Source organism: Myxocyprinus asiaticus, chromosome 23 (genome assembly GCF_019703515.2).
Source record: "Myxocyprinus asiaticus isolate MX2 ecotype Aquarium Trade chromosome 23, UBuf_Myxa_2, whole genome shotgun sequence".
Taxonomy (NCBI): domain Eukaryota; kingdom Metazoa; phylum Chordata; class Actinopteri; order Cypriniformes; family Catostomidae; genus Myxocyprinus; species Myxocyprinus asiaticus.
Genome location: NC_059366.1, coordinates 12,091,609 through 12,115,424, shown reverse-complemented (window position 1 = coordinate 12,115,424; position 23,816 = coordinate 12,091,609).

The following is a 23,816-nucleotide window of genomic DNA, read 5'->3' as shown; positions in this document are numbered from 1 at the left end:
GTCCCTAAATATAGAGTGCTATCAAGGCCAGAGGCTATTTTCTACTACTAGCATGGGGCATAGAGTGGAGGCTGCATTTATGAATGCTCTATTAGCAAACAGATATGCAGCATTTTAGGTTCAAACCAACACATAATGGCATTATCTATTCTAAAGTATTATCAAGGCCATCTAAAACCATAAGCACATAAGGCTAACAGTGTGTGTTGACTCAGTTATAGTAGGGCATTTCATCTTACTGCTGACTGTTTTCCTGAGTTTAGCTGTGTCATTGTACACACATAGAATCACACAGCTGGAGCACATTCATGTCCCAGAGGCTCAATGGTTTATTATAAAACAAGGTAGTTCAGACTCAAAATTGCAATTGGATGAGCCATGCCCTTGCAAAAACTATTTATTTGCGGCTTACGTGGAGGTAATTTTCGGCAAACAATTCAGTTTGCTGTGAACTTACAGAAAACATGTACAAATAATCTATATAAATTGTTTTAATCTTTGTGCAATTTTTTATAAAAAATTTTTTTGCAAATAAAGGTGTACAATATCACACAGTGTCATACTGTTCATTTAAGTAATGTAATCTGCTTTTCTCTATATTAACATTTCCATAGAAATCAGTGGATGCACAGCCCATAGAGCGCTATTGAAGCTGTGCTTCAATGGGAGTCTTTGGCAGATACCAGTACCATTCAAATCAATTGCACAAAAGATTGATGTTCATTGGACGAGAGGCTCTAATCACATCATTTTGGGTTCGCAAGGATGCCATGCTTCCCTGGGAGTCTATGGGTGTTTCATGAGCAATATTTGCACTGGATCTGCATCTGATTGCCTATTGGACATTGGGCTTTAAATCAATGTATTTTTTAATTTAGCTTCTCTATAGGATGATTGATCGAGCTCTGAAATGGGCAGGACTTTGCATCAAACTGCTAGTAATTTAACAGTGATGTACATGATTGACAGCATCTGAAATGTAAAACACCGCAGGGCACAGAGTCCCCAGTGGCTTGAAGATGCACATCAGACTGATTAAGTAAATTTATTTTAGCTTTCATAATCTGATATTATGATTTTTTTTTTTTTTTTTTTTTTTTGCTAAAACAGTTTTGAGCTAGGTTAATTATTTCCATTTAGGAATTCCACTGCAATTTGAGCAACATTGCAGAGACCAGATTTCTGTATTGGAAATAAGCTACAGTATAAGACACTCGAGGCTGTACATTATAGTAATTTTAACATGGTACAAGGGTAAAAGGAATCACCAAAGTTCCTTTAAGGCAAGTCAGTTCTCTCTGCGGCCATTTTCTGTCAGGCAATAGGCATGCAAGTACAATTTATCCTATCTACCTGAATAGGAAAAACATATATTAAAAAAAAAACTTTTTGTCAAGATGTGCCTGACACCAATTAACTTGAATAAAATCACAGTAAAATACAGTCTCTTGTGACTTTTTTCTTAATTCTGTTCAGTCTGAATCCGTTTTTTGTATCACCACAGTATAGGGTGTTGGGGAGCCTGTGTAGACAACTCGCCAGATAACTTCTGAACTCACAAACCATAAAGTAATGTTCCCTTTCTTCAGTTGCCCCTCTTTGTCTGTTACAAACCTGTTGACGTGATAACACATACCCACACAAAATGACATCTGTTTGTTGCGAAATGACACATTGCTATGATTTTATTATTTGCAAATGATGTCTACGGCATTGGGGCTGAAGGTGTTTGTGTGTATGAGTGTGTCAATGAGTCCTCCTGGCTTTCCCAGCATTGTGCACACCCTTCTGAGGTTTGAATAAGTTTACCCATCATCACTCTCCGAACTAAATCAACATAAGGTTTTCTGAAGGAACAAGGTGAGGCAAATATTCCAGCAGAAATATTACAGATAATAACAGAGAATGCGAGGAATAGACATAAAAACTAAGATCAACATCAACAGAGCTTATTGTCCCAAGTCAAAAAATCCTACTCCCAATCCTTCATAATGTTCTTGCTCGGGTCCTTCCTTATGTGATTTTTCTGTATATTTTATTGTCTGCCAGGTGTGAATGCTTATAAAAGAAGTAGAACTCCTCTCATGAATAAGCCACATGATTTAAGATCATTCATATCTGTAACTTTCATTCATATTGGTCAGAATATAAATTCACAGAAGGGCTGACAAGTCGTTTAGCCACCAGTGGCCAGTGCAAAGAACCTGACCACAATGAGTGCACTTAAATGCACTTTAAAAGTTCAATTTCATTGGGATTAAAGCAATAATTTGTCTTTTTAAAATGTCATGTAAACGCATTAGTCTGACAGAAATTGCACCAGTCCGGTTTTGCGAAAACAAACTACCTTTGCAAAAAATCTATAGTTGTTGCAAACTTGCCACAAATTCATAATTAATTTTCACATGCAAATGAGCTTTGCGGCAAACTTCTGGGAAACGTTTGCAGCGAATAGCAAGCTCATTTACGAGGAAGTTTGCGGCAAGTTTGACAGAAATTTTGTAAGGGAGACCTAGTTAATGTGACTGTAGATCGATCCTTTGCAGCATGTATACACGTCAGTCCATCTGCAATAGGCCTCGGCATTATGTGTATGCTCCAAAAACAGAGCAGTATTTAACCCAGAAGTCGAACGCAACACAAAGCAGAGAAGATGAAAAGCAACAACACGTGCATTTCATTCAAACGTGATTATCCCTATGCCCTATCCCTTCACAGACTTAACCATCCACCGTGAGAGCTTCCCTTACAAAAATCTAGAGTTCTGGCAAACTTGCTGCAAACTTAAAACAAATTCGGCACTCATAATTTTCACATGCAAATGAGCTTTGTGGCAAACACTTCATTGTCACCAAAGGTTTGCTGCAGGTTCACCAATACCGGTGAAGAGCTGAAAACTTCTGGCAAATATTTGTGGTGAATCGCAAGCTCATTTACCTGTCAAAATAATGAGTGGGACATTTGTGGCAAGCTTGACAGAACTTTTACAGAATTTGGAGGGCTGAAAGTTGTGGGGCTTAAAAAATTATGTTTATTCGGAACTCACCTTTCAAGTAATTCTTATTGGGAATTCTGATTTAAGCACTCTTATTATTATGGCTACCATGATTATTCTCTCTTTGAAGTGTCAATTGGAGGCTGATTTATCTTGTTTGTAATGCAGGGGAAAATGGCAAACTCTAGAAATGTTCATTTTTGGACAGATCATTATACTATGGCCAAGGTTAGCATGCTAGCATTAGCGCTATGAATGCAGGATGTAAACATTACAAATTACACATTATCTACTGCATATATCTTACTTTCAGTGATCAATGAGTGGTTATAACAGCTTCTTTTACTAATCTCATGTGGATTCCATTCATAGAATGAGGCAGAAAGCATGATTTTTATGCAGCCTGAGGCACATGACAGTAGCCTACAGATGAAGAACTGTTTAAGTATACAGACAACAAATACCAGCGATGGCTAGGAAAATATAGACAAATCATATATTTTAATACTCGTCTTTTTATTCATGACATCTCTCATCAGTCTAAATGTTATTACGTTTTGCACGGAGATTATAAGAATGAAAGTAAAGCAAACTATAAAGCGTATAGTTAGAATAGTCCAGGAGCAACCTGCATTGGCTTCTGCCTTCGGACATCACCATAAACACAACATTTAATGTACATCTGATCTGCACCAAAATCAACATGTAAAAAATATATGAATGCACGTGGTAAAGTCCATGTTGTTGTTGTTGTGCCTGTTGTGTGCATCTCACTGTTGCTGATTTCTTCCACGTCCTACTATGATGCAAAAGATCAACCTAGAAAATATCTACGTCACCTCCTCAGATGACATTCTTTCTTCAGCGATTTGATTGCGCATGGTTTCTTGTATACTCAGACAGATAGATTAAGACTGAAGCTCGATATCGCAAAACTCAGCAGTTTAATTATAACTGCCCATGTAAACTTGCTCAATGACAAGGCAATAAACAGGAGTGAGAGTAAATTGGCATGAAAAAGGTAAACCCCGACTGAAAAGATCAGCTTGAATTTCCATGCTGGTTAGTTCCGGTTTGGTGCTGGTCTATCTGGTCTACATATTAGGATTGCATGCTGGGTACCAGGGTCCTGTTGCAAGAAACTCCTTAAGTTGAGAAAAACTTTTATTTATAGGCTATTAAATATATATATATATATATATATATATATATATATATATATATATATATATATATATATATATATATATATATATTGTTTGTTTTGTAATAGTTTTAAGTAATTTATATTGTCACTAAGACTTTCTTAAATTATGGGGTTACATGCAACCATCTGCAGCATGTTGGTCTTTTCAGTAGGAATAGATTGGGGGAAGTTAGTACAATCACTGTTTCAAAAATGCAAACATGGCCACAGGTATCACCGTCTCCCCTCTACTTGTACACGTCAGGTCAGAGCCCTTCATCACACAACACTGCCCACCAGGAAACTAAGATCTGTGGGAAGAAACAAAATGTCTGTCCCTTGGGCCTCCTCAGGAACAGATGAATATGATTTCAAATGCTGAATGGCTGGATTTTGGATCATGGTGCTAATAGAGGTGGTGACATGAAGCAAAACTGTTTCAGGGCCTGGGGTCTTGGTCTGAGGGGCTTTATGAAATCTCTGACTTTTGATTGTAGATGTTGGAATCTGGTAACACTTTACATTAATGTTCCCTTTGTAAAGTGTTTGTAAAGGGGTTTATTAATGACTAATAACTAATCTACAAATGCATTATAGATAATTTATGTGCAGTTATAACAACATGAATAAAAAGGGTGAAGTTCATGCAATACCTGACAAATAGTTAGCCAGTTTTTACTCACATGTAATAAATGCTTAATAAAGGTACCTATTCATACTTATTTGAATCAAAATCATGAAATGTCATAATTCATTATTTATGTCATGATACAGAAAAAATAGACTATAATAGGGAGAAAAAGGTGTTGTTTATATATTCATTATTCTAATATCTTGACTCATGTCACTTTGCAGAAAGTTGGTGACAAAAGAATGCCACTACTCAGAGTGGTAACCTACGTATCAAAGTTAAAATGTCTCAGCCAAACACCTTTCATACCAGTAACTTTGATTTTACTCATTTATCAAAAGTATATCTATATAATTAACTTCTCTTCGATTATTAATGGTAACACTATATTTTAATATGTCCTTGTTACACATATTACATGTATTTACTATTGTCATAACAGTACATTATGTGTAGTTACAAGCAACTATTCCTAAACCAAACCCTTACCCTAACCCTAAACCTATAATAAGTACATGTTGTTAATTAGTAATAATCAGTAATTACTTATGTAATTACACTGTAACAAGGACACATTAAAATAAAGTGTAACCTTATTAACTATTAACTTCTCTGTGAAAGTGTACCTTAATGTAAAGTGAACACCTCTGAACCATTTATTAATGACTTACTAACATTAATAAGCTATGAAAGTGTACCTTAATGTAAAGTGAACACCTTTGAACCATTTATTAATGACTTTCTAACATTAATAAGCTATGAAAGTGTACCTTAATGTAAAGTGAACACATGTAAACCATTTATTAATGAATTACTAACATTAATAAGCTATGAAAATGTACCTTAATGTAAAGTGAACACATGTAAACCATTTATTAATGACTTACTAACATTAATAAGCTATAAAAGTGTACCTTAATGTAAAGTGAACACGTGTGAACCAATTATTAATGACTTACCAACATTAATAAGCTATGAATGTGTACCATAATGTAAAGTATCACATGTGAACCATTTATTAATGACTTACCAACATTATTAATCTATGAAAGTGTACCTTAATTTAAAGTGGACAAATGTGAACCATTTTTTAATGAGCTACCAACATTAGCAACCTATAAAGTGTACCTTAAAGTATACAATTATGAAACATTTATTAAAGCGTTTCTAACTTCTGCAGGCCATTTATTAATGAGCACCTTATGCTTCAGTATTACATCTTACAGTATACAGTGCATCCGGAAAGTATTCACAGCGCTTCACTTTTTCCACATTTTGTTATGTTACAGCCTTATTCCAAAATGGATTAAATTAATTATTTTCCTCAAAATTCTACAAACAATACCCCATAATGTCAATGTGAAAGAAGTTTGTTTGAAATCTTTGCAAATTTATTAAAAATAAAAAACAAAACAAATCACATGTACATAAGTATTCACAGCCTTTGCTCAATACTTTGTTGAAGCACTTTTGGCACCAATTACAGCCTCAAGTCTTTTTGAGTATGATGCTACAAGCTTGGCACACCTATTTTTGGGCAGTTTCTCCCATTCTTCTGTGCAGGACCTCTCAAGATCCATCAGGTTGGATGGGGAGCATTGGTGCACAGCCATTTTCAGACCTTTCCAGAGATGTTCAGTCTGGTTCAAGTCTGGGCTCTGGCTGGGCCACTCAAGGACATTCACAGAGTTGTCCCGTAGCCACTCCTTTGTTATCTTTGCTGTGTGCTTAGGGCCGTTGTCCTGTTGGAAGATGAACCTTCACCCCAGTCTGAGGTCCAGAGTGCTCTGGAGCAGGTTTTCATCAAGGATGTCTCTGTACATTGCTGCATTCATCTTTCCCTCAATCCTGACTAGTCTCCCAGTTCCTGCCGCTGAAAAACATCCCCACAGCATGATGCTGCCACCACCATGCTTCACTGTAGGGATGATATTGGCCAGGTGATGAGCGGTGCCTGGTTTCCTCCAGGCATGATGCTTGCCATTCAGGCCAAAGAGTTCAATCTTTGTTTCTCAAGGTCTGAGAGTCATTCAGGTGCCTTTTGGCAAACTCCAGGCAGGCTGTCATGTGCCTTTTTCTGAGGAGTGGCTTCCGTCTGACCACTCTACCATACAGGCCTGATTGGTGGAGTGCTGCAGAGATGGTTGTTCTTCTGGAAGGTTCTCCTCTCTCCACAGAGAAACGCTGGAGCTCTGTCAGAATGACCATCGGGTTCTTGGTCACCTCCCTGACTAAGGCCCTTCTCCCCCGATCGCTCAGTTTGGCCGGGCGGCCAGCTTTAGGAAGAGTCCTGGTGGTTCCAAACTTCTTCCATTTATGGATGATGGAGGCCACTGTGCTCATTGGGACCTTCAATGCTGCAGACATTTTTCTGTACCCTTCCCCAGATCTGTGCCTCGATACAATCCTGTCTCAGAGGTCTACAGACAATTCCTTGGACTTCCTGGCATGGTTTGTGCTCTGACATGCACTGTTAACTGTGGGACCTTATATAGACAGGTGTGTGCCTTTCCAAATCATGTCCAATCAACTGAATTTACCACACGTGGACTCCAATCAAGTTGTAGAAACATTTCAAGGATGATCAGTGGAAACAGGATGCACCTGAGCTCAATTTTGAGTGTCATGGCAAAGGCTTTGAATACTAATGTACATGTGATTTTTTCATTTTTTATTTTTAATAAATTTGCAAAGATTTCAAACAAACTTCTTTCACATTGTCATTATGGGGTATTGTTTGTAGAATTTTGAGGAAAATAATGAATTTAATCCATTTTGGAATAAGGCTGTAACATAACAAAATGTGGAAAAAGTGAAGCGCTGTGAATACTTTCCGGATGCACTGTATCATGTACATAAATGAACATTATGTAATATAGTCTGATGACCATTTACTGAACTTTATGTACAGTAAATATACATTAACGTCATAAAACACAAGTATTTTTTCTTACACTTTAATGTAATTAATATAAAATGTACATGTGCAATTTATTAATAATTTTACTTAAAAACATATATAGTCCAATAAAGCCTGGTGGGTGGCAATTAACCCACAGTGAACTTTGTGTAACACAACGGTACAGTTGGTCTTAAACATTTATAAAATCGTCAGTTTTACACTATCAATAGGGGAAAAGGAGCACATAAACATTATAGTTACTAACATACAAACTCAAACTAGCTTAAACTAGCTTAATAACACATACCAACACTTCTGACATGCAGCAAAACTGCTCCAGTAAATTCACAGTCTCTTACTCTCACAATGTGAGCACTGACATATCAAAATAAAATTTATGCAAAGTATTAAAGTACTTCTAGAATGTGAACATTGCCTGTCTTTCACAGAAATGCATATTTTCTCCCCCATCTCACTCCGTCCATTGAAAGAATTTCTGCTCCGATCTCCCGGATAACCTAGTGTCCTGCCTCCCAGCCAATCACCGCTTTGAAAATTAAGAGGACTTCTAACCAATCAGTTCCACGTTTTAAATGACATGAAACTTATAAAAAAGTAAAATATCATAAACCATTATTAAAATCATAAAAAAAATTACATATACTTTTTATAAAAGTAGTATTTTAAAAAAGTTTAGATTGTTTAAATCAAACTACTGGGAGCTCATTGGCTACGTTGGCTGCTACCAAATTACTTGCAAAAAATTTTACGGGAAACACAACTGGTTACGTCACATGACTTCAGTGTTGCTAACTTAGTGACTTTGTTGCTAGATTTAGTGACTTTTCAGACCCTTTTAGTGACTTTTTTCTAAAAAGCACCTAGCGACAAATCTAGCGAATTTTTGGACAAACCTTAGCTACTTTCTGAGGTCTTGCTTTCCCGCCGCAGGCACACCTCTCTCTGCATCTACTCGGTTCAGTGAGTGGCAAAGAAGAGCAGCACAATCAGCTGACCGCATGGCAGCTGACACAGACGTGAATGAGCTGTGCATGTGCAAACAGAGTTGCCAAGGACCAATCACTAATCTGTATTGCTTGCTGCTCCTGTGTTTTAATTTAAACAATTTAATTTTACCAATATTTTTCTTGCTTATCACTCACAGTTACCCAGATGGAGGCTGTGCACTGTGTGAGAGAAAAAATAAGACATTCTGTCACTTCTAACTTTCTCTCTGAGTGATCATTTTTGTAACCTCTGAGTGGTCTCCTGCCCACCAGAGGGAGCCCTCACCTGAATTCTGAACTGTCACTACCTGTTTCCTGCCACATCAGTTCCTGTAATGTCATTTCCTGTTTGCCTAGTATATAAGCCATGCATGCTCATTCCCATATTGCGAAGTACTGCCAGATCATCTGCCTTACCAAGCGTTTATATCATTGCCTTATTGCCTAGTGTTTTGACCTGTTTGTTTTGACTTCTCTTTTGGATCTCCCCTTTTGCCTGTTTGCCTGGTTGGACTGCTTTACTGTGTTTTTGACCTCACTGCCTGTTTTTCTGACACTGTGTTTGGATTTTGACGGACTGTTTGAATAAACATCTGCATATGGATTCTTCCTCGGCTTCCGCTTCCTCATCATTACAGAATACTTCGCCTACCATGAATCCAGCGGAAGTTTCTCAGCTTCAAGCGGCATTCGCTTATCAGAGCGAAATGCTGAAGAACTACCAAGAGCAGCTCAACAAACTGAAGTCGGCAAACGATCATTTGACCCACTATATTTGATCGCTTCCTTCGGCTACACCACCAACAGTAAGACTGGCGTTGCCAGACAAGTTTGATGGCTCTGCAGGACAATGTCGTGGTTTTATCAGACAAGCACGCATTTATGTTGAAAGCCAGAGAGATCAGTTTCAAAGTGAAGCAAGTAAATGCAATTTTCTGATGTCATTGTTATCTGGTAAAGCGATTGATTGGGCTGCAGCGGTTTGGGAGACGGATTCACAGTTTCGTTCCTCCTTTGCATACTTCTTACAACTACTCAGAGATGTGTTTGAATATCCCGAGGGGGGAAAGGATATTTCCACACAATTGTTACACATGTCTCAAGGCAACCGTACCGCTGCAGATTTCGCTATTGAATTTAGAACCCTTGCCACTCAAAGTGGATGGAATGATGTGTCTCTAAGGGCTGTTTTCAAACAGAGTTTAAACCTTGAGCTTCAGACGGAACTGGCCTGCAAGGGTGAGGATTTAACGTTCTCTGAGTTTGATACTATGGCCATCAAGATAGATAACCTGTTGAGAAACAATCCTAAGAGGAAATCTGCTCATCTGCCTCACACACACTTCCTCACTACACCAACCGTCAACCAAGAACCCATGCAAATAGGCTATGCACATCTATCTGATGAAGAGAGAACTCGACGCCGCCAACATGATCTGTGTTTTTACTGCGGTGAAGCAGGCCACCGTAACGTAGAGTGCCCACACAAAGTCGGGAGAGCCACCACTACTACCAGATGGGAGAGTGTTAATCAATGCTCTCTTCAGATTTCAAAATCGTTGTTGATTCCTGTTCAGCTGACTACAAAAAATGGTCCCATTACCTTGACTGCGTTAATTGACTCTGGTGCTGCTCTGAATTTGATCAACAAAGATATTGTCAAGAAATACAGTCTACCTACGTTACCTTGTGTTCCCACAATTTGCATCACTAATGTCAACAATAAACCCATTGAGGGAGGTATCACCCGACAAACTGCACCTGCACAGCTACAGATTGGTCTGTTCCATAGTGAAAACATATCACTCTACATCATTGACTCACCCAGGTATGAAATCATCCTTGGAGATCCATGGTTATCTGTGGAGAACTGTCTCACTGGTCCAAATTCTGCCTCACCCATTGCATGAACATCAATATGCCAAGACCATGTCTTGCCATGAGTGTTGAGAGTCCGTTCACTGCCCCCAGTCCCAAAATTCCTGCCTGCTATCACGACTACTTAGAGGTATTCAGCAAATCCAAAGCTACACAGCTACCACCACACCGCCCCTGGGATTGCACCATCGACCTTCTGCCCAATGCCATGCCACCTAAGAGTAAAGTCTACCCACTATCGCGTCAAGAATCTCAAGCCATGGAAGATTACATCGAAGAGGCTATTAATTCTGGATTCATTCGACCTTCAACCTCACCAGCAGCAGCAGGTTTCTTCTTCGTTGAGAAGAAGGACGGAGGTCTACGACCATGCATTGATTATCGTGGACTTAACAATGTGATGGTAAAATTCCGCTATCCGCTCCCTCTTGTTCCTGCTGCCCTGGAACAACTTCGTGAAGCAAAGGTATACACCAAGTTAGACTTAAGAAGCACTTATAATCTCATCCGGATTAAGGAAGGTGATGAGTGGAAGACTGCATTTCTCACCACCAGAGGTCACTATGAGTACTTGGTGATGCCGTTTGGGCTAGCCAACGCGCCAGCTGTGTTTCAGTCATTCATTAACGATATCTTCAGAGACATCTTGAACCAGTATGTTATTGCCTACATTGCCGATATCCTGATTTACTCAAAGTCGGAAGCTGAACACATTGAACATGTTCAAAACATCCTCTCTCGTCTTCTTAAGCATCAACTCTATGTAAAAGTTGAGAAATGTGAGTTCCATGTTCAGAAAACAACGTTCTTGGGATATCACATAAGTCATCAGGGAGTGGAGATGGACACTACCAAGATCCAGACAGTCACAGAATGGCCCCAACCATCCACAATCAAGGAACTTCAAAGATTTCTAGATTTGCCAACTTCTACCGGCGTTTCATCAGGAATTACAGCATGATCGCCTCTCCTTTGACATCTCTTATGAGAGGGAAACCATCCAAGTTAAAGTGGACAAACGAAGCCACCATCACCTTCACAAAACTCAAGTCAAGTTTTACTTCGGCACCTATCCTGAAACACCCTGACCCTAACCTCCCATTTGTAGTGGAGGTGGATGCATCTGACTGCGGAATTGGAGCAGTACTGTCACAGCGTCAGGGTCAACCAGCTAAGTTGTACCCGTGTGCATTTTTTTCAAGAAAACTCACTTCTGCCAAAAGAAACTATGATGTTGGAAATAAGGAGTTACTGTCCATGAAAGCTGCGATAGAGGAGTGGAGACACTGGTTGGAGGGAGCCATTCACCCATTCCAGGTTATCACCGATCACAAAAATCTTGAGTATGTAAAGAGTACCAAGAGACTAAACTCACGTCAGGCCAGATGGTCACTGTTCTTTTCAAAATTCCAATTTACTGTGACATATCGCCCAGGAAGTAAGAATAGCAAGGCAGATGCCCTCTCCAGATGCCATGACCCTCCTCTCCAAGTTCATTCTCCTGAACCCATTCTCCCTTCTTCTGTAATTATCGCTCCTGTGAACTGGGACATCATGGAGGAGATCCAAAGAGCCACGCAGCAAAATCCTCCGCCTGCTATGTGCCCCCCGAACAAACAATATGTTCCCCAGGAACTATGACAACGGGTCATGCAATGGGTTCATACCTCCATCACCTCAGGTCATCCAGGTATCTCATGCACAATCAAATTAATCCACAACACTTTCTGGTGGTCAACGATGAACAGAGATGTAACTGATTACGTGAAAGCCTGCCAAGTTTGTGCACAATCGAAGACCCCCAAGGAACTGCCATCTGGTCTTCTGCAACCACTACCCATCCCGCAACGTCCATGGTCTCACCTGTCAATAGACTTTGTTACTGATCTCCCTCCATCCGAAAATTTCACAACAATTCTTGTCATCATTGATAGATTCCCCAAGTCTTGCCGTCTTATTCCCCTCAAGGGTCTGCCAACCGCCATGGAAATGGCTCAAGCCCTGTTTCACCAGGTTTTCCGCATCTATGGTTTACCTGAAGACATCATCTCTGATCGGGGGACTCAATTCACATCTCAGATGTGGAAAGCCTTCTGCCGACAATTAGACATCAATGTGAGTCTGATGTCAGGATATCACCCCCAGTCAAACGGTCAAGTCGAGAGACTGAATCAAGTAATCGGTAGATATCTGAGAACATACTGTAGCCGGGAACAGAATCGGTGGGCAGAGTTCTTGCCATGGGCAGAATATGCACAGAATTCATTAACCCATGCCTCTACAGGACTAACCCCATTCCAATGCGTGCTAGGATATCAACCTCCTTTGTTTCCATGGTCTGGCGAACCTTCCTCTGTTCCTGCGGTCAACGACTGGATACGTCGTAGCGAGAGGGTATGGGATAGCGCTCATGTCCATCTTCAAAGAGCCGTACGAAGGCAAGAACTCCAGGCTAACCGAAGACGGCGCCCACATCCTCGCTACCAACCGGGACAGAGGGTCTGGCTCTCTACGAGGGATATCAAGTTACGTTTGCCGAGCAGGAAGCTCAGCCCAAGGTATGTTGGCCCATTCAAAATCGTAAAACAGATAAATGAGGTTACATATCAGCTTGAGCTTCCTGCTAACTACCACATCTCTCCATCATTTCATGTCTTGCTCCTCAAACCGGTCCACCTGAATGCTGATCCCAACGCTGAGTCTCAAGAACCACCGCCTCCGCTGGACATTGACGGATCGCCAGCTCATAGGGTGAACATGCTGCTGGACTCGAGGCGTAGAGGGGGTCAGCTCCAATACCTGGTGGACTGGGAGGGATACGGGCCTGAGGAGAGATCATGGATACCTGCTTCTGATATTATGGACCCCTCACTCATAGAGGAATTTCATCGAGCCAGGCCAGACCACCCAGCGCCACGACCACGGGGACATCCACGCCGAGCGCCAGGAGTCGCTCCTAGAGGGGGGGGTTCTGTAACATCTGAGCGGTCTCCTGCCCACCAGAGGGAGCCCTCACCTGAATTCTGAACTGTCACTTCATGTTTCCTGCCACATCAGTTCCTGTAATGTCATTTCCTGTTTGCCTAGTATATAAGCCATGCATGCTCATTCCCATATTGCGAAGTATTGCCAGATCATCTGCCTTACCAAGCGTTTATATCATTGCCTTGTTGCCTAGTGTTTTGACCTGTTTGTTTTGACTTCTCTTTTGGATCTCCCCTTTTGCCTGTTTGCCTGGTTGGACTGCTTTACTGTGTTTTTGACCTCACTGCCTGTTTTTCTGACACTGTGTTTGGATTTTGATGGACTGTTTGAATAAACATCTGCATATGGATTCTTCCTCGGCTTCCGCCTCCTAATCATTACAATTTTACACATAAATATAGCCGAAATCACAGCACAGCCATTGTCTTTAACTTATGTATAAAATCAGGATTTTAGCAGTGCAGCTTGGAAAATGCTTGGAAGTGACTACTGGTTAACATGTAGTCTTAATGGGCGGCGTTTCAGTCACTATTTCATACTCGTTCCGTTGTCTGACAACAGAAACAGAACAAATATGTACATGAGGACAGCTTTATTAGGAATTCAGCTGCATTAAAATACAGTATGTGAGCACAGGGAGTAGGAGAGAAGCAAACAGATGTAAAGGGCTGACACAAGGCAGAATGCATCTAACATCTAGTGACATTTAGCGACTTTTTGAGCTGGCTTTAGCTACTTTTCATTGAAAGTAGTTGGCAACACTGTGTGACTTTTCAAAGCTTTGATTGGCTAGAAGGTGGGACATAGGTAAGGGAAATGCGGGTGTCTGGAGCTGCAGTGTGAAGCATGAAAAAGTCAGGAAAGACACGTGGTACGCATGAACAGACTTGGTGAAATGTAATACTTTGCAGAATGTTTATTTTAATATGGCAATCCTCAGATTGTGAAACATATTGAAAACACAATGATGTGTGCAAACGTAACTGCTGCACTGAAGAGAGCAATGCTAATGCGGTAACACTTTACAATACAGGTGCATTAATATGCGTTAATTCATGCTTAACTAATGCACAGATAATATTGATTTAATGTATGACTTATGATTAACTAAGCTATTCATTAATAATTGCCACATCAGCAACTAATAATGAGTCTATCTGATTAATATATTAAGTCATATATGAATTGCTATTAATTAAATGTGTCATCGTGGATTAATTCCCTAACAACTTATTATATGAACTAATAGTGTTAATTAATGTGTTAATTACCACAATGAGCTGAAGCCATGTATTTGAACTTCCACCCAATACAGGTGCACTAATATGCATTAACACGTGCTTAATTATTGTCATAAATATCACACACACACACACACACACACACACACACACACACACACACACACACACATATATATATATATATATATATATATATATATATATATATATAATTATTATTATTTATTTAAAAAAAAATTTTTTTTTCACATTTTAGAATAATAGTAAAGTCATCAAAACTTTGGAATAACATAAATGGAACTATGGGAATTATGTTGTGACTAAACAAAATCCAAAATAAATCAAAACTGTGTTATATTTGAGCATCTTCAAAGTAGTCACCCTTTGCCTAGAATTTGCAGACATGTACTCTTGATTTTCTCAACCAGTTTCTTGAGGTATCACCCTGGGATGCTTTTTAAACTGCATTGAAGGAGTTCCCATCTATGTTGGGCACTTTTCTTTATTATTTGGTCCAAGTCATCAATTTCAAAAACTTTTTTTAATTACATTTTAGTTTTATAATGAAATAAATTAAATTGGTGGCACAATTATATTTTTGTCTACAAAACTAATTTTGCATATGCCTTCAGATCAAAAGATTTTTAACATCATGAGAAACATTTCAGTCAAGTGTTCAAAAGTTTTGACCGGTAGTGTGTGTGTGTGTGTGTGTGTGTGTGTATATATATATATATATATATATATATATATATATATATATATATATATATATATATATATATGTGTGTGTGTGTGTGTGTGTGTGTGTGTGTGTGTGTGTGTGTGATATTTTGTATATCACTTTTTTTATGTCTGCATCCCTGTTTTTTTTTTCTTTAGTGAAGAAACCAATGTTAAATAAACAGATTTAATAAAGTCCAATGATGGTCATTAATGATAAATTAGTTCTTAAGTCATGACTTTTTAGGCAGTACTTTGGCTGTATCAGCATTTGTTTTAATGAATCATTAACTAAAGGTTTGCAAAGATATCATGACTTTACTTGTTGAGGCACATGACTATTAACTCATCATTATGTAATTGTTGTAATTAACAAATGAATTTGCAGTAATAATGCAGTAATTAAGCATGTATTAATGCATATTAGTGCACCCATATTGGGTGGAAGTTCAAATACATGGCTTCGGCTCACTGTGGTAATTAACACATTAATTAACACTATTAGTTCATATAATATGTTGTTAGGGAATTAATCCATGATGACACATTTAATTAATATGCTTATATTAGTTTACTATTTAGAGTATAGTAAATATAGGCTAGGCTAATGTAACAATAAAGTATATATACTAAAGCCTTAGTATATATACATATTAATGTGTTAATTTTTTCTAATGATAGTGTAAGTATGTCTGTTTTTCTGTGTTGAGTGTTAATGTTAATGTCTGTTATACTGTTTATTTGCTTTATGTAAAGTTCAGAATGGTTTAATGTTCATCAGACTATATTACATGATATATGTTCATTTATTAGTTGAATAATATGTATTAAAAAGTATGTAATCTTGAAGCATTAAAAGTCACTCATTAATAAATAAAGTGCAGGAGTTGGAAACTATTTTAATAAATGTTTCTGAACTGTCCACTTTACACTAAGGTACACTTTATGTTACTAATGTTGGAAAAGTAAGTCATTAAGAAATGGCTCATTGGTGGTCACTTTACATTAAGGTACACTTTTATAGCTTACTAAAATTCATAACTCATTAATAAATGTTCACAGGTGTTTACTTTACATTAAGGTACACTTTCATAGCTTATTAATGTTGGTTACTCAATAACTGGTTCACAGGGGTCCACTTTATGGTAAATGTTCATAGGATGATAATGTGGATAATAAATGGTCCATGGTTAACTCATGATTGAACATCATGGGTGTCCATTTTGCATTAAGGTACACATTTTTAGGTTATGAAGGTTGATAAATTAATCTTAAAGCTTTATGATGCATGATTAAAGTTTAAATATCCCATAAAATTAAATTTTTTGTGAACAATCTTTTGATAACAATATAAAAATAAGAACTGTCAAACAATGCACTGGGTGTGCATGGAGACCCAGAGAGGACTTGGTAAGACATCACTCAGAGTAGCACAATTCTTTTTACATTAAAATTACCAGGAGAGTTACATAAGTCAAGCATAACAGTAATGAATATAGACACAACACCTTTTAATCTCTATACTAGTCAATTTTTGCTGGATCATGACATAAATCATGAATTTTGACATTTCATGATTTTGATTAAAATACTTATGAATAAGTGCCTTTATTAAGCATTTATAAAAAATGAGTTAAATTGGCTAACTATTTGGAAGGCATTGCATGAAGTTCACCCTTTTTATTTATGTTGTTATAAATGCATATAAATGATTAATAATACATTTGTAGATGAGTTATTAGTCATTAAGGAATCCCTTTATAAACCCTTTACAAAGGGAACCTTAATGTAAAATTTTACTGGAATCTTAATCTGAGCACAGTTTAAGACATTGCTGAGATCACGCTGAAACTCCATAGAGGGCTCGTGGTCACTGGGGTCTTTTTCTCAGGAGAAAAACAAAAACTGAAAAGCAGTAGAATTCAGAAAAAGGCTGAATTTGTTCTCAATATTATCTCATTTCTGTCTAGGAGAAATAATTGAGATTTTAAATATTCCTTAATTTATTTTTAAAAACATGAGGCACCAGTTTAGATAATCTTTATCAAGTTCATGCACATGTACATACATATGCATGCATATGCATATATAATATATTCATGGTTATTATACCTGGAAATTACATCATTCTAAGGGTCAGATTCAGCAATCATACTGAAAGTCTTAGCATACACATATGATGCATGCACACAGCAGTGCCTTTTTAGTCACATAGAACATACACAAATGATTTATATCAGACATGATGCATTTACTGTAATTTAGCTGATACTTTTATTCAAAGCAGCTTTTTACAGAAACAGTCCTCCAGGAGTTACCTCAGGTTAAGTGCCATACTCAAGGGCATTTATTGAACATTTTGCATTTGGCAGATGTGTTTATCCAAAGCAACTTACAGTACATTGAAAGTTTACATTTTTACTAGTATGTGTGTTCCCTGGGAATCAAACCCATGACTTTGGCATTGCAAGTACCATGCTCTACAAGTTGATATTGGAACAGGAACGGGATACTGATAGTTCGTGGATCCTGTCTTGTGAGGTTCAAATTTGTAACCTTTCAGTTATTTGTATAATCCATCTTTTGTACTTTTTAAATGTTAAAACTGTCAATGAAAAACTTGATAGGATATAGGGATGAATAATTAATTGAATAGATACTCAAGATTACAATAACAGCTGTGACAATTAACTATTCAAGGAAAGAGTTGATTACAATATTTGTATGCAATTTGTAAGTAGCATTGCATTTTTACAACAATGTTTTTGTGCCACATAAAAAAATAAAAATAAAAAAAAAATCTAAGATTTAGAGAATAAAATTGATACCTTACAAGAATCGACATTCGTAATGTTTTGAGAATAATCTCATAATAAGCCTTTTACAAGAATATTGTCACAAAGTTTAGACAATAAAGTCATAACATCACAAGATTAAAGTAATAATATTATGAGAGAAAGTCGTAGCATTATTAGACTTAAGTAGTAAGTAAGTAGTAAGTTTGAGAATAAAATCAAAATGTTATGAGAATAAAGCAGTAAAATTATAGATTAAAGTAGCAATAATTTTAGAATAAAGTCAAAATTACATGAATAAAATTGTTGCATAATGAGATAATAATTGTAGTATTACAAGATTAAAGACTGTATTATAAGAATAGTCAAAACATTACTAAAAAGTAAAAACATGAGAATAAAGTCGTTTTGTTTTGAAAATAATCTCATAATAGGCCTTCTATGAGAATAAAGTAATACATTTTCTAGAATAAAGTCATAACATTGCAAAATTAAAGGAATAATATGGGAATAAAGTCGTAGCATTATGAGATTAAAGTAAAATGTTTTGAGAATAAAGTCGTAAAATAACAAGATTAAAGTAGTAATTTGAGAGTAAAATCATAATTATGTGAATAACGTTGTAGCATTAAAAGATTAAAGTCGAAACATTATGAGAATAAAGTCATATTTTTTTAGATTAATCTCATAACAGGCCTTTACTCGAGAGTAAAGTCATAATGTTTTGAGAATAAAGTTGAAACATTACGAAAATAAAGTCAACATATTATGAGGATAAAGTTTTGTTTTAAGAATAATCTCATAATCGACCTTTCACAAGAATAAAGTCATAAAGTTTTAAGAATAAAATCATAATATCATGAGAAAAAAGTCATAACATTACAATATTAAAGTAGCAATAATTTGAGAATAAAGTACAAATTACATGAATAAAGTTAGAACATTATGAGATTAAAGTTTTAGCTTTACAAGATTAAAGTTTTAATATTATGAAAATGACATTTTATGAGATTAAAGCTGTAAAGTTTTGAGAATAAAACTATTATACAATGAGAATAAAGTCATAAAATAAGGAAATTTAAGGCATTATACTGCATGACTAAAGTTGTTTTTTAATGTAAATATATTAATCTAAATGAATCCCAATTATAATATCAAGGGAAATAATGTCTATTATGATTTATTTTTTTTCATAATAATGCAGTCCTAATATAAGGGGTGTTTAATTTTAGAAGTGGAGACCAAAGTGTCTGTTTGTTTTCATCTCCATCTGCAGTCATCCATCAATGGGACTGCCACTCAGGGCAGCTGAGATGGCCAGAGGATGTGAATAATCCCCTAAAGTGACTCCACAGAATGACTTGTCTGAACTTTTGTATAGCAGTCACCCTGAACCCTACATACGCTGCCAATACCACAGCCATGCTGCCATTATTGGTTAGACTCTACCTGACAGAGTGGAAGGAAATAGGACGAGGAAAAATGAGTTTCGACTCAACGGCAGCAAGGACTAAGGACATTCTGAGAACCGCGGTACCCTAAGGGGCCCCCTGAAGGAGAAATAAAGGGCGTGGCCCCTCCTGCTGTGGTTTACAGCTCACTTGTCATTTCTGCAGACACATTGGCACAGCAACCGGCACTTTCCCTCGGGGCTGGTGTTCGTACAGCACAAAATCCTGGCGGAGGCTGTCATTTCAGCAACCTCTATCTTTTTTTTTTAAACACTTTTCTTTTTTTAAAGTTGTCGTTTGGGTTGTTTATGTGACTTTATGTGTGCCATCTCAGTTTCAAAGGCAGCACAAAAACTGTAACTTCTTTTTTTAGCCAATTGTAATTGGTAAGAGAGCATTTGTGTGTGTGTGTGTGTGTGTGTGTGTGTGTGTGTGTGTGTGTGTGTGTGTGTGTGTGTACGCGTGTGTGTGTGCGTGTATGCAAGAATTTGTGTGTTTGCGCGACTAAACCCGCATGATAATCTCTGGTGTGTCCTTTGGAGTCTGAAAAGAGTTCGGTTTGGCCTGATTGGCTCTCGCTGCCAGAGGCCTATAATGAATCAGTCGGTAAGAGGATTCCACAGTATTTTTCTCCAGCTCAGATAAACACATGTTTTTTCCATTCAGCCTCTCAAGGAAGCACCAAGCTTCTGAGTAACTTGACCTGCATTTCAAAGACGCTGTTCATCATATTGTACTAGGCTGTCGGACCTTTTGGAAAGAATGGCTAAACCCCCTCAGGCAACCTCATACCAAAACTATTGAAGAGATAACAAGAGACAGAGAATGTTTGCGGCAATAAATCCTGACATGATAATAAATGGTAATGGTAATCAATCAGATGTTTGTTGGTGTCTATCTTGATGTTTGAATCAGTTCATTGAGGGCAGCATCTTTGCGAACATGTATTGTGCCAGATATTCCTTGTGCTGACAGGTATTAAGTTACGTAATGTGTGCTTGCCAAAATTGTCTTGTTAATGATGAGAAAGACAAGATTGATTTTGAGTGTCTGTCTGTTCAAATTGAACTATTGGTCTAGCACAATATGGTTTACTTATTCATCAAAGAGGAATGTGTTTTGCCGTCTTAGCCTCCCTCCTCTCTTTACATCAGTTCATTATCATGTTTCTTATTCTAGTTCACCTCTTCATCATTCTTGTTCTAGCTTTCTGATTTCCTTCTCTCTCTTTATAGGAATAGTTCAATCAAAAATGTAAATTCTGTCATTATTTACTCACCCTGATATTATGACTTTCTTTCTTCTGTGAAAAAGAAGACTATTTTTTCATTTATGGTTTTAGCACTGAAAACCATTTGTAGCCGGTGGGTTGTAAATAATCACACAGGATACAAAACTCTTTTTTGGGGGTTTTATCTGATGGCTGTTAAATAAAAATAAAAAAACAGCAGTCGAAGGCCGTATTGTATTTTTTTTTTTTTAAATAAAAAAATAAAGAAAATACAAAAATTTAAATACGGTACAATGAAATACTAAAATGTAATACGGAAATTAAATATGGTGGAGGCTAATGTCAAATGAAAATACAAACAGGGCATTAGCCTACCCATATGCTTCAGCACACATCACCTTAATACATGCTTATAATATTTACAGCATTTTATGCATTTAAGTAATTGCTTAAATCACTCAAAGCATTTAACACATGCTTAAATCACTCAAAGCATTTTATGCATTTTTAACCAGTTTTTAAGAACATGCATAACAGTTTAAAACAATAAAATTCTCATTACACATGTTCACTTAATTGGAAAACACTCTGGGCAAAAATCATTAAATAAGATATGATTAATTCTACATTTACATACCCAGTCCTCACATCCTTCAAAAATGATCCATAACAAACACTCAGTTTTAACATACGACTCTTATGAACACATATTTAATGCATTTTATTAGCATTTTGTGTGAAATTTTATATTTACACAAATAATTCATAAATGATGAACAAAACTGAGAGCTATCTTGCACAACGTATCTTCTCACGTCTCTGACACAAGAGAGTGCTGGAAAGCAGGTGTCCTAAAACAAGGGGCCACAAGATCTTAAAGGGGCCATGTCCAATTTATGAAAAGAGTTAAATTAAATTAAATTTCTCCACTTGGCTACACATATATGGTGAAAACCATGTTTGAACATACATTATATATGTGTTACATGCATTTCCATATATAAGATTTCTTTATGCCACTCACTTTCATTACTCTATTCTCTCCTCATTACTCCATGAGCCTGGCTGAAAAAAATAAAATAAAATAAAAATAAATAAATAAATAATACATAGAAATAAATAAAAATTTTAAAACACAGACACAGAGACAGTTTCAGAGTCCAAAACATAAAATGATTTAGGAAAATGAGTGCTGTCAATCATATCAGGTTACCCATCCAGTCTGGGTGAAATCCCTCCCCAATACTAACCATCCACTCAGCCAAAGATAAATTTACAGCCAAGGGAAGTGTATTGACTTTGAACCCTTTGTGAAGTTTAGTTAGTTTGGTCAGTTTATTTTATTTTATTTAATTTATTTTTTTTGAAATTCCAGCCATATACAAGTGTTTATAATTGCTTATTGTGATTTAACCCAAGTAGAACATGTCCATTGATCAACACCCTTGTTGGTCCTGGAACGACATTACCGATCAATAAATCAGATTTTCAGGACACGGTAAGGCTTAGGTCTGAGGTTAGGTATCATTTCCCTTTCAACTGAATGGTAGGCAGATTCAGGCTAGGCATATGGATAGGGTTTGTACCATGTTTGATTGATAGGAATGTTGTTTAAGTGCCACCAAAAGATGTTGATCCAGGAACAAGTCATATTTTTGGGTCATTCATGTTGAGTATTCAGCAGTTCAGAAATTTAGTTTCACCAGGTCTACAGTAGAAATTACAGACTGGAAAAAAATAGCCTACTCTGTAAACAATAAAACACTGCAACAGTAGACAACCCTGCTGAAAAGGCCTACTTTAACCAGCATGAATTTCCACTTTGGTCCAGGTTGGTATATGGTGGTTAGTGCTGGTTTGCTGCTGGTCTACCTGGTGGTTGACCAGTAATTTTTTTTTTTTTTTGGCTGTTGGACAACGTAGCTATACTAGTCCATCAGCTAGACCAGCACCAAATCAGCACTAACCTCATAAACCAGTTTGGAAAACCATGCTGGTCTCATCAGCAGAGCTGTAAAAAAATAAATACATTGACATGAATAATAGATCATTTATACAGTAGAAAGCATGTTAGATATCATTTCTCTATAGCTTCTCTCTAGCTGCACTGTACAAATGGTACATCATGGCCTTCACTCTGAGCTTCCTCATTATGTGAAGTAAATCAGTTTCTCCCTAGCGGAGAGGAGACAGAAAGGTGTTTCTGTTGATTCTAGATTTGTTTGTCCTGGCTAAAGTCATGAGCCTCTAAGCTGTCCGTGCCATTAAAAGTGGATGCCAGTGCACTCATGTAGAAGAGAGAGCTACCTTCAGATTCCTGAAAGCTTTCCAACCACAGCCCTGTCTTGATTAATGCTTGGTCTTTGACTAATGGGACGGTCTGGATTGAGACAAACACATTAGTCATAGGCTGAAACTCTGTAGTTGAGAGCTCTTGTTACGTCCAGCCAGGGACCAGATACCTCCAGAAATGGTCTTTGGACTAACATAATGACTTTGATGGATTTGAAGTTAAAGGAATAGTTCACTCAAAAATGAAAAGTCTGTCATCATTTACTGGGTGAACTGTCCCTTAAATTCCAAGACATTGCTGTCTCTCAAATACTTTGCATTCAGTTTGTCTGACTCTTGAAAGCATGCATATAAAGAATCATAAACATAAACATAAACACACTGCTCATTGTTCCCAATCAGTGTTCCATGGCAGTGGGGACAATAGAGGACTTTGAGAGTCGTATGAAACGCCTGCTTCATGCTCTACTCTCGATGACATAAGCAGGTTCAGCGG